A 12855-nucleotide genomic window follows, 5' to 3' on the forward strand; every position below is an offset into this window, starting at 1 on the left:
AAGGCCACTGTAGAGAAGGAGAAGGCAGAAGCAGACATCCGCACAGGCACAGTAAGACGTGGAGAAGCAGAGTAGACATCAAGGACTGTCTCACCTTTGTGCGGAGTCAGCGTACGTCTTTCCAGGCGGGGAGGACGGATAGGACAATCCCTCAGGAAGTGTTCGGTACTAGCACAGTACAGGCAGAGGTTCTCCATACGGCGTCGTGTCCTCTCTTGAGGTGTCAGGCGAGACCGGTCGACCTGCATAGCCTCCACGGCGGGAGGCACAGGAACAGATTGCAGGGGACCAGAGGAGAGAGGAGCCGAGGAGACGAAACGCCTCGTGCGAACAGAGTCCATATCTTGGCGGAGTTCCTGACGCCTTTCAGAAAAACGCATGTCAATGCGAGTGGCTAGGTGAATAAGTTCATGTAGATTAGCAGGAATTTCTCGTGCGGCCAGAACATCTTTAATGTTGCTGGATAGGCCTTTTTTGAAGGTCGCGCAGAGGGCCTCATTATTCCAGGACAATTCTGAAGCAAGTGTACGGAATTGTACGGCATACTCGCCAACGGAAGAATTACCCTGGACCAGGTTCAACAGGGCAGTCTCAGCAGAAGAGGCTCGGGCAGGTTCCTCAAAGACACTTCGGATTTCCGAGAAGAAGGAGTGTACTGAGGCAGTGACGGGGTCATTGCGGTCCCAGAGCGGTGTGGCCCATGACAGGGCTTTTCCGGACAGAAGACTGACTACGAAAGCCACCTTAGACCTTTCAGTGGGAAACAGGTCCGACATCATCTCCAGATGCAGGGAACATTGGGAAAGGAAGCCACGGCAAAACTTAGAGTCCCCATCAAACTTATCCGGCAAGGATAAGCGTATCCCAGGAGCGGCCACTCGCTGCGGAGGAGGTGCAGGAGCTGGCGGAGGAGATGACTGCTGAAGCTGTGGTAGCAACTGTTGTAGCATAACGGTCAGTTGAGACAGCTGTTGGCCTTGTTGCGCAATCTGTTGTGACTGCTGGGCGACCACCGTGGTGAGGTCAGCGACAACTGGCAGAGGAACTTCAGCGGGATCCATGGCCGGATCTACTGTCACGATGCCGGCTGGCAGGTAGTGGACCCTCTGTGCCAGAGAGGGATTGGCGTGGACCGTGCTAGTGGACCGGTTCTAAGCCACTACTGGTTTTCACCAGAGCCCGCCGCAAAGCGGGATGGTCTTGCTGCGGCGGTAGTGACCAGGTCGTATCCACTAGCAACGGCTCACCTCTCTGGCTGCTGAAGATAGGCGCGGTACAAGGGAGTAGGCAGAAGCAAGGTCGGACGTAGCAGAAGGTCGGGGCAGGCAGCAAGGATCGTAGTCAGGGGCAACGGCAGAAGGTCTGGAAACACTGGCAAGGGACACACAAGGAACGCTTTCACTGGCACTAAGGCAACAAGATCCGGCAAGGGAGTGCAAGGGAAGTGAGGTAATATAGGGAGTGCACAGGTGATAACTCTAATTGGAACCACTGCGCCAATCAGCGGCGCAGTGGCCCTTTAAATCGCAGAGACCCGGCGCGCGCGCGCCCTAGGGAGCGGGGCCGCGCGCGCCGGGACAGAACAGACGGGGAGCGAGTCAGGTAGGAGAGCCGGGGTGCGCATCGCGAGCGGGCGCTACCCGCATCGCGAATCGCATCCCGGCTAGCAGCAGGATCGCAGCGCCCCGGGTCAGAGGACGTGCCCGGGGCGCTGCAGCGGAGGAGGTGAAGCGAGCGCTCCGGGGAGGAGCGGGAACCCGGAGCGCTCGGCGTAACATGCGTGATGCGCGTCTCTACTCCCATCAGCCCCTGGCCTGTCCGGCCCTGCCATGATTCTTAAGGGGCCCGCTCCCTAGAAAGAGGTGATTTAATAGAAATGTGTAGGCCCCCCGGTCTATGAATCCCAGCCATAGTCCTGGTGGGCACCCAGCAGTCATTGAGTGACAGTTGAAGTCACTCACTGACAAGCCAATAAAAAAAAAAAAAGGTCCAGGGATGTCCGGGCCTCCTGAAGCTCTGGGCCCCATACAGGTGTATGGATTGTACCCCCCTGATGGCGTCCCTGCGCAGGAGAGCAGCTTTTAACACTTAAAAAAAAAAAAAAAAGCTCATGTCATCCACATTCTGCTAACACTATTTTTCACACACAGAAATAAAATAAATGAGTTGAACAAGTCAAAGAAAATTTTAAGAAAAAGGGAAACTTTATTTATTATTTATTAAAATGTTTGTGTAGGGATTTTTTGTAACCTCCCATCACTCACAAAGAGCGTACAGTAACAAACTCAGGACAGGAAAAACCTCCAGAGGGGAGGAAACCTGTAGGGAATCCATGGCTACTGTATTGCCCTTCCTCTGGGCATACTAAAGGAGGTTACCTCTAGAATTTGGGCCAATGTGTCTGTGTATGTGCGTGATTCGAGGGGTTGTGCCTTCATCCAACTTCTTGCTGTAGGTCCGGAAATCTAGGCCATCATCCAAAGTCTTGCTGTAAGTCTGGAAATCTAGGCCATCATCCAACTTCTTGATAGTCCGGAAATGCTACTCCACATGCTGGAAATAATGCATCTAAGATAGGAAAACAAAAGATAGATTATTTACATGTTTATTATAGAAATGCACATAGAACTGCACTAAAATCTTTTGGACACAACAATGTGATACTTACCAGTCACAGTCATGTTTTTGACTTCACATTCCCGCGTCCCTACAGTGTCCAGCACCGGCCCCTCACTGATGAAGAATGAGCAGGAGCAGTGTTATATCTGCTCAGTGCTGCTCTCTGGTGGACAATGGTTATGACATCACATGTGTGACACGCTGTAACCTCCTGGGAGTTCTATTTGAGCAGTGCTGCTCTCTGATTGGCTGAAACCTAAAAAAGCTTTTTAACATATTCTGTATGACTGTTATCTAAGGGATTTGTTTTTTGCATTTTTTTATTAAAATGGCGCTACTCCCTATGGGTGCGTTATATTTGTTTCTCCTAACCAGACCCTTAGTATTTGTAATATCATTTTGTGGCCCCAACAGCCTGGGCATCTGACGAGTGACGTCCGTGGCGTTGGGGTCTGCAGCGTAGGATGTCACTCGTCAGACGTCTCGGCAGCCATTGATTTAAAGTGGTCGTGGCTCCTGCTGCCAGTTCAAGATCAGACACCATGGCCCTAGATTGACACACTGCATCAGTTATCCCTTGTGGCTGTCCACCTGTTACAAAACTACAACTCCCAGCATGCCCTGACATTGGGGGGGGGGGGGGGGGGTGCCGAAGATAAAGCAATGTGTGATTTGAAAAATGTCACATATAAACTGTGTTTAATCCCAGCCTAAGCCTAGCAACAGTCACAAGTTTTGAAAAGACGCCACAAAAACTGCCCCCCCCCCCCACCTCATTTCTTTTCTTCCAAGATGCCATCTTTGTGGAATTTTTGCCAAAAAAACTGGAGGGGATGAAGAGGAAAAGTTGTTGCCCATAACAACCAATCAGATCGCTTCTTTCATTTTTAAAGAGGCCTCTGAAAAGTGAAAGAAGCGATCTGATTGGTTGCTATGGGCAACTGGTCAACTTTCTCTGCACAGGTTTTCATACATCTCCCCAATGTGTATGATTATTATTATTATTATTATCATTGGCATTTCTTTTCACCCTCCGCCCTGCCCTCCAGCTTTTCACTTTACAAGTCATTTGATTCTTTCATCATGTGACTCAAGGGTTTCTATAGAAAATTTAGGAAGAAAAACGCCAGAACTTCATGAAATACAAAAAAACTAAAACCCATACTCTCGGCCTCCAACAAATTTGATAGCCCAAAAACGCAATAAAAGGATGAAGAAAATCCCATTAGTGCCTGGCATTTCATATTACCCTATTGATTCCAACCTAACATGTGCCCGCAGCGAGCATGGTGTTTTTTTTGTTTTTTTTACAAATGCGCCAAGTGTAATCCCAGCCTAAATGATTGTTTTCACAATAGGTTGGAACAGGCTGCAGGTTGTGCTATATATTTGTATAGTTTCGGCGTACAGCGCGTTCCGCATTTATGTGGCAGCTTTCTGATGGCATATATTCTGCGCTGGCGCACTGATTTATGACATGCAACTTGTGCAAAAGTAGCACAGATTTGCACACCAACCACTCCGGACAGGACTAGGCTGATTGAGATGGCACAGGGGGGATCAGAGGGGACTGGGGATTGGAATGACACAGAGGGATCAAAAGGCAGGGGGGTTGTAAATGGCACTGTGACCCTGCCTGTTCAGCAGCTTGGGCAACCGCCACCAGGGCTGGTGCAAGGATTTTTGCCAACGTAGGCAAAACTTAATTTTGCCCCGATCCCCCCCCCCTGTTGTCTCACCCCTTCTTTGCACCGTACACCTTTTTAACAATTCTCAGGTTATGTTCACACATCAGGATTTCCGCACGGAAATTCTGCGGCAATATCCCACACGGTAATTCTGCTGCAGCAGAGACCCATTAATTTCAATGGGATTCTGGCGCACTGTGCGCACAGCAGAATTTCCGCACAGGAAATATCTGGCACAAAAATTCAAAATTTGGCGTCTGCAGAAAGAATAGACATGTCTGCGTATTCTGCTCAGAAATGCATTGCCGGCTATGAGACGGCAAATTTCCGAACGGTCCAAGCGCCGGCATGTTTTGTCACCGCTCCACTATCTACAGAATATCCAAATGTAAATTTTCTGTGTGAACATAGCCTTACAGTCAACACTGAGAAGTTGCCTCCTACAGATGGGCTGACTCAGCAAGCAGCAGCTCAGATAGAAAATTGCTGCTGTTGGAGCCTATAGGAGACATTGAGAGAGAGAGACTGTCTGCGACTGCCATTGGCAGGCAAGCCTTTTAACCCCTTAAGGACAATGGATGTAAATGTACATACTGATGCGATTGGACTTTGGATACCATGACGTTTATATATACATCCTGTACATGATGTACCGGTTCGGTGCTCGCATCCTGCACGACAGTTCCCGGCTGCTATCAGTAGCCAGAGCCCACCGGTAATGGTAGAAATCAACGATCACACTGATGTCTGTCATTAACTCCTCAGATGTCGTGATCAATACAGATCACGGTATCTGCGGCAATGCGGGCGTTATCTGCGGGATCACCTGCGGCATCTAATGATTGCTATAAATAGTCCCCTATGGGGACATAAAAAGGTTTGGTGAACGGCGTAAGCATAAAAAAAAAATTAAATAAAGTGACTAAAAGTCATTTACTGTATGCACAAAAGTGGTACTAAAAAAAACGACAAGTCATGGTGTAAAAAAATTAGCCCTCAAACAGCCCTGTATACGGAAAAATGGAAAAGTTATAGGTGCTCAATTCTCATTTTGTAAAAAAAAGTTTGAGGTTTTTACAAGTAGTAGAATAATAGAAAAGCATGTAACCATGGATATCATTATTATCGTATTGACCCAGAGAATAAAGAAAACGTCATTTTTACCGTAAAGTGTATAGTGTGAAAACAAAATCCTCCAAAATTAGCAAAACTGCAGTTTTCATTTAAATTTCCTCATGTAAATAATCAGGGCTGCCATCAGAAATGTTGGAGCCCCTTACACAGCTCAAGGCCTGCCCCCCCCCATGTATATGTTTACATAATTTTATTTAAAAAAGGGGTATGATTCAAACTTTTATAAGGGAAGGGGCTTATTCACATTAATTACTTTTTTTTTTCTATTACACATTTTTTTCATAATAGTTTTATCCCTATAGGATATGATTTCATCACGGTGGTAATGATTAGCCCGCTGGAGCCAATTTCCCGCATTTAGACGTCTAAAGGGTTAATCGCCCAATGGGCGATGTCAGCAGTTAGCCATGAGTCCCTGCTGCTGATAGCAGCCTGGACCCACTGGGTATGAAACACTCTCAGCTTTTGAGCACACTTTACATTGCAGAAGTGGTTGCAGGGTGTACACTTATGCCCTGTGTCGTTTAGGGATTATGCAGTAAAAACAACTATTAACAGAGAAGAGGCCTACCCAAACTATATGGGGCTCCATATGGATGGGCCCCTCTGTTAATAGTTGCCCCCTTATAGTTGCTGTAGGCCTGGGGGAAACTATTTGCAAACAGGGCCCACAACAACTATGTGGGCACAACTTGCCCCTATATAGTTAGTTGTAGGCCTCTCTCTGTTAATTGCCCCCCCCCCCCATATACTTGTAGTCCTTAGCACTTGCCCCCAGGCAGCAGGCCACAGCTAGCTGCCACTGCAATATAATTCTGCCCCGGGCCCCAAGTCATATTATATATACATTTTTTTACAGTACCCTCCAGTCCTCAGGGGAGGCTCCAGCTCCTCCTCCTTTCACATCGCCAATGCCGATCTCCTCCTCAGTAGCCAGTATAGCAGCAGCAGGGCCACTATTCTCTTCTCCACTACAGTGCTACTGCATACCTCCCAACATTTGCTGAGAGAAAAAAAGGGACAAAACACACCCCTAATCTCCTTACTACTGGGGTGATACACTGTAACAAACCCCCACCTCATGTAGTCTCCTTACTACTGGGGTGATACACTGTAACAAACCTCCACCTCATGTAATCTCCTTACTACTGGGGTGATACACTGTAACAAACCCCCACCTGATGTAATCTCCTTACTACTGGGGTGACACACTGTAACAATCCCCCACCTGATGTAATCTCCTTACTACTGGGGTGATACACTAAAATAGCAGATGATCCTCAACACAACTGCACTTGGGGTTGAGGATCATCTGCTATTTTAGACCACATCGGTGAATTTGTATGTTTAAATTTCATGCATCCACACGTTTATCATGTGTAGGATGCCTTTGTGGTACTTGTGACCGTTTGCAGGCATCCTCCATTGTATACATATTTTCATGCTAGGGATCGCCCATAGCAACGGACCACAAGTGCAGGAGCTCCACCCCAGTATAGGTGCACAACTGCACTTGGGGTTGAGTATCTCTTGCCATTGCAGACCACGCAATTGTAAGTTGTTTGGGGTGATACACTATAACAAACCCCCCACCTCATGTAATCTCCTTACTACTAGGGTGACACACTGTAACAAACCCCAACCTCATGTAATATTCTTACTACTGGGGTGACACACAGTAACAAACCCCCACCACATGTAATCTCCTTACAACTAGGGTGACACACTGGAACAAACCCCCACCTGATGTAATCTCCTTACTATTGGGGTGACACACTGTAACAAACCCCCACCTCATGTAATCTCCTTACTACTAGGGTGGAACACTGTAACAAACCCCCACCTGATGTAATATTCTTACTACTGGGGTGACACACTTTAACAAACTCCCACCACATGTAATCTCCTTACTACTGGGGTGACACACTGTAACAAACCCCCACCACATGTAATCTCCTTACTATTGGGGTGACACACTGTAACAAACCTCCTCCTCATGTAATCTCCTTACTACTGGGGTGACACACTGTAACAAACCTCCTCCTCATGTAATCTCCTTACTACAGAAGTGACACACTGTAGCAAACCTACTCCTCATGTAATCACCTTACTACTGGAGTGACACACTGTAACAAACCTTCTCCTCATGCAATCTCCTTACTACTGGAGTGACACACTGTAACAAACCTCCTCCCCATGTAATCTCCTTGCTACTGGGGTGACACACTGTAACAAACCTCCTCCCCATGTAATCTCCTTGCTACTGGGGTGACACACTGTAACAATAAATAGATGTACGTACCAGATTCAGTCATGAAAACAATACCTAGAAAAAAAGAAATAATAATGAAAAATAAGATATAAACCAACATAATATCATAATAACATCTCTTCATGATATAAATATAACGAATTAGGGGTAAATAGGAGTGTGTGTAATACAGAGGGAGACCTGAAGCTGCACATATGAAGAATATATGGTTGGATGTAAATTATCTGTATGATTATTGAGTACCACCATTGTGGATGACTATATATACACATTTAATGGGGAGGGAATTATCCCCATTACAAATAAATAACCATGGAGAGCGGTTAAAGGTAGATATGCATCCTTATTGTAGAGAGAGATTAGAGGTAGATGTGCCTCCTTATTGTAGAGAGAGATTAGAGGTAGATATGCCTCCTTATTGTAGAGAGAGATTAGAGGTAGATGTGCCTCCTTATTGTAGAGAGAGATTAGAGGTAGATGTGCCTCCTTATTGTAGAGAGAGATTAGAGGTAGATGTGCATCCTTATTGTAGAGAGAGATTAGAGGTAGATGTGCATCCTTATTGTAGAGAGAGATTAGAGGTAGATATGCCTCCTTATTGTAGAGAGAGATTAGAGGTAGATGTGCATCCTTATTGTAGAGAGAGATTAGAGGTAGATGTGCATCCTTATTGTAGAGAGAGATTAGAGGTAGATGTGCCTCCTTATTGTAGAGAGAGATTAGAGGTAGATGTGCATCCTTATTGTAGAGAGAGATTAGAGGTAGATGTGCCTCCTTATTGTAGAGAGAGATTAGAGGTAGATGTGCCTCCTTATTGTAGAGAGAGATTAGAGGTAGATATGCCTCCGTATTGTAGAGAGAGATTAGAGGTAGATGTGCCTCCTTATTGTAGAGAGAGATTAGAGGTAGATGTGCCTCCTTATTGTAGAGAGAGATTAGAGGTAGATGTGCATACTTATTGTAGAGAGAGATTAGTGGTAGATGTGCCTCCTTATTGTAGAGAGAGATTAGAGGTAGATGTGCCTCCTTATTGTAGAGAGAGATTAGAGGTAAATATGCCTCCTTATTGTAGAGAGAGATTAGAGGTAGATGTGCCTCCTTATTGTAGAGAGAGATTAGAGGTAGATGTGCCTCCTTATTGTAGAGAGAGATTAGAGGTAGATGTGCCTCCTTATTGTAGAGAGAAATTAGAGGTAGATGTGCCTCCTTATTGTAGAGAGAGATTAGAGGTAGATATGCCTCCTTATTGTAGCGAGAGATTAGAGGTAGATGTGCCTCCTTATTGTAGAGAGAGATTAGAGGTAGATATGCCTCCTTATTGTAGAGAGAGATTAGAGGTAGATGTGCCTCCTTATTGTAGAGAGAGATTAGAGGTAGATATGCCTCCTTATTGTAGAGAGAGATTAGAGGTAGATATGCCTCCTTATTGTAGAGAGAGATTAGAGGTAGATATGCCTCCTTATTGTAGAGAGAGATTAGAGGTAGATATGCCTCCTTATTGTAGAGAGATTAGAGGTAGATGTGCCTCCTTATTGTAGAGAGAGATTAGAGGTAGATATGCCTCCTTATTGTAGAGAGAGATTAGAGGTAGATATGCCTCCTTATTGTAGAGAGAGATTAGAGGTAGATATGCCTCCTTATTGTAGAGAGAGATTAGAGGTAGATGTGCCTTTTTATTGTAGAGAGAGATTAGAGGTAGATATGCCTCCTTATTGTAGAGAGAGATTAGAGGTAGATGTGCCTCCTTATTGTAGAGAGAGATTAGAGGTAGATGTGCCTCCTTATTGTAGAGAGAGATTAGAGGTAGATGTGCCTCCTTATTGTAGAGAGAGATTAGAGGTAGATGTGCCTCCTTATTGTAGAGAGAGATTAGAGGTAGATGTGCCTCCTTATTGTAGAGAGAGATTAGAGGTAGATGTGCCTCTTTATTGTAGAGAGAGATTAGAGGTAGATGTGCCTCTTTATTGTAGAGAGAGATTAGAGGTAGATGTGCCTCTTTATTGTAGAGAGAGATTAGAGGTAGATGTGCATCCTTATTGTAGAGAGAGATTAGAGGTAGATGTGCCTTCTTATTTTAGAGAGAGATTGGAGGTAGATGTGCCTCCTTATTGTAGAGAGAGATTAGAGGTAGATGTGCCTCCTTATTGTAGAGAGAGATTAGAGGTAGATATGCCTCCTTATTGTAGAGAGATTAGAGGTAGATATGCATCCTTGTTGTAGAGAGAGATTAGAGGTAGATGTGCCTCCTTATTGTAGAGAGAGATTAGAGGTAGATGTGCCTCCTTATTGTAGAGAGAGATTAGAGGTAGATATGCCTCCTTATTGTAGAGAGAGATTAGAGGTAGATATGCCTCCTTATTGTAGAGAGATTAGAGGTAGATCTGCATCCTTATTGTAGAGTAGATAAGAGGTAGATATGCATCCTTATTGTAGAGAGAGATTAGAGGTAGATGTGCCTCCTTATTGTAGAGAGAGATTAGAGGTAGATGTGCCTCCTTATTGTAGAGAGAGATTAGAGGTAGATATGCCTCCTTATTGTAGAGAGAGATTAGAGGTAGATGTGCCTCCTTATTGTAGAGAGAGATTAGAGGTAGATATGCCTCCTTATTGTAGAGAGAGATTAGAGGTAGATGTGCCTCCTTATTGTAGAGAGAGATTAGAGGTAGATGTGCCTCCTTATTGTAGAGAGAGATTAGAGGTAGATATGCCTCCTTATTGTAGAGAGAGATTAGAGGTAGATATGCCTCCTTATTGTAGAGAGAGATAAGAGGTAGATGTGCATCCTTATTGTAGAAAGAGATTAGAGGTAGATGTGCATCCTTATTGTAGAGAGAGATTAGAGGTAGATATGCCTCCTTATTGTAGAGAGAGATTCGAGGTAGATGTGCCTCCTTATTGTAGAGAGAGATTAGAGGTAGATGTGCCTCCTTATTGTAGAGAGATTAGAGGTAGATATGCCTCCTTATTGTAGAGAGATTAGAGGTAGATGTGCCTCCTTATTGTAGAGAGAGATTAGAGGTAGATATGCCTCCTTATTGTAGAGAGAGATTAGAGGTAGATATGCCTCCTTATTGTAGAGAGAGATTAGAGGTAGATGTGCCTCCTTATTGTAGAGAGAGATTAGAGGTAGATGTGCCTCCTTATTGTAGAGAGAGATTAGAGGTAGATATGCCTCCTTATTGTAGAGAGAGATTAGAGGTAGATGTGCCTCCTTATTGTAGAGAGAGATTAGAGGTAGATGTGCCTCCTTATTGTAGAGAGAGATTAGAGGTAGATGTGCCTCCTTATTGTAGAGAGAGATAAGAGGTAGATATGCATCCTTATTGTAGAGAGAGATTAGAGATAGATGTGCCTCCTTATTGTAGAGAGAGATTAGAGGTAGATGTGCCTCCTTATTGTAGAGAGAGATTAGAGGTAGATATGCCTCCTTATTGTAGAGAGAGATTAGAGGTAGATGTGCCTCCTTATTGTAGAGAGAGATTAGAGGTAGATGTGCCTCCTTATTGTAGAGAGAGATTAGAGGTAGATATGCCTCCTTATTGTAGAGAGAGATTAGAGGTAGATATGCCTCCTTATTGTAGAGAGAGATTAGAGGTAGATGTGCCTCCTTATTGTAGAGAGAGATTAGAGGTAGATGTGCCTCCTTATTGTAGAGAGAGATTAGAGGTAGATGTGCCTCCTTATTGTAGAGAGAGATTAGAGGTAGATATGCCTCCTTATTGTGGAGAGAGATTAGAGGTAGATATGCCTCCTTATTGTAGAGAGAGATTAGAGGTAGATGTGCCTCCTTATTGTAGAGAAAGATTAGAGGTAGATATGCCTCCTTATTGTAGAGAGAGATTAGAGGTAGATATGCATCCTTATTGTAGAGAGAGATTAGAGGTAGATATGCCTCCTTATTGTAGAGAGAGATTAGAGGTAGATGTGCCTCCTTATTGTAGAGAGAGATTAGAGGTAGATATGCCTCCTTATTGTAGAGAGAGATTAGAGGTAGATATGCCTCCTTATTATAGAGAGAGATTAGAGGTAGATGTGCCTCCTTATTGTAGAGAGAGATTAGAGGTAGATGTGCCTCCTTATTGTAGAGAGAGATTAGAGGTAGATGTGCATCCTTACTGTAGAGAGAGATTAGAGGTAGATGTGCACCCTTATTGTAGAGAGAGATTAGAGGTAGATGTGCATCCTTATTGTAGAGATAGATTAGAGGTAGATATGCATCCTTATTGTAGAGAGAGATTAGAGGTAGGTATGCATCCTTATTGTAGAGAGAGATTAGAGGTAGATGTGCACCCTTATTGTAGAGAGAGATTAGAGGTAGATATGCCTCCTTATTGTAGAGAGAGATTAGAGGTAGATGTGCCTCCTTATTGTAGAGAGAGATTAGAGGTAGATATGCCTCCTTATTGTAGAGAGAGATTAGAGGTAGATATGCCTCGTTATTGTAGAGAGAGATTAGAGGTAGATATGCCTCCTTATTGTAGAGAGAGATTAGAGGTAGATATGCCTCCTTATTGTAGAGAGAGATTAGAGGAAAATATGCCTCCTTATTGTAGAGAGAGATTAGAGGTAGATGTGCCTCCTTATTGTAGAGAGAGATTAGAGGTAGATATGCCTCCTTATTGTAGAGAGAGATTAGAGGTAGATGTGCCTCCTTATTGTAGAGAGAGATTAGAGGTAGATGTGCCTCCTTATTGTAGAGAGAGATTAGAGGTAGATATGCCTCCTTATTGTAGAGAGAGATTAGAGGTAGATATGCCTCCTTATTGTAGAGAGAGATTAGAGGTAGATGTGCCTCCTTATTGTAGAGAGAGATTAGAGGTAGATGTGCCTCCTTATTGTAGAGAGAGATTAGAGGTAGATGTGCCTCCTTATTGTAGAGAGAGATTAGAGGTAGATATGCCTCCTTATTGTGGAGAGAGATTAGAGGTAGATATGCCTCCTTATTGTAGAGAGAGATTAGAGGTAGATGTGCCTCCTTATTGTAGAGAAAGATTAGAGGTAGATATGCCTCCTTATTGTAGAGAGAGATTAGAGGTAGATATGCATCCTTATTGTAGAGAGAGATTAGAGGTAGATATGCCTCCTTATTGTAGAGAGAGATTAGAGGTAGATGTGCCTCCTTATTGTAGAGAGAGATTAGAG

This window comes from Hyla sarda, chromosome 5 (assembly GCF_029499605.1).
Source record: "Hyla sarda isolate aHylSar1 chromosome 5, aHylSar1.hap1, whole genome shotgun sequence".
Classification (NCBI taxonomy): Eukaryota; Metazoa; Chordata; class Amphibia; order Anura; family Hylidae; genus Hyla; species Hyla sarda.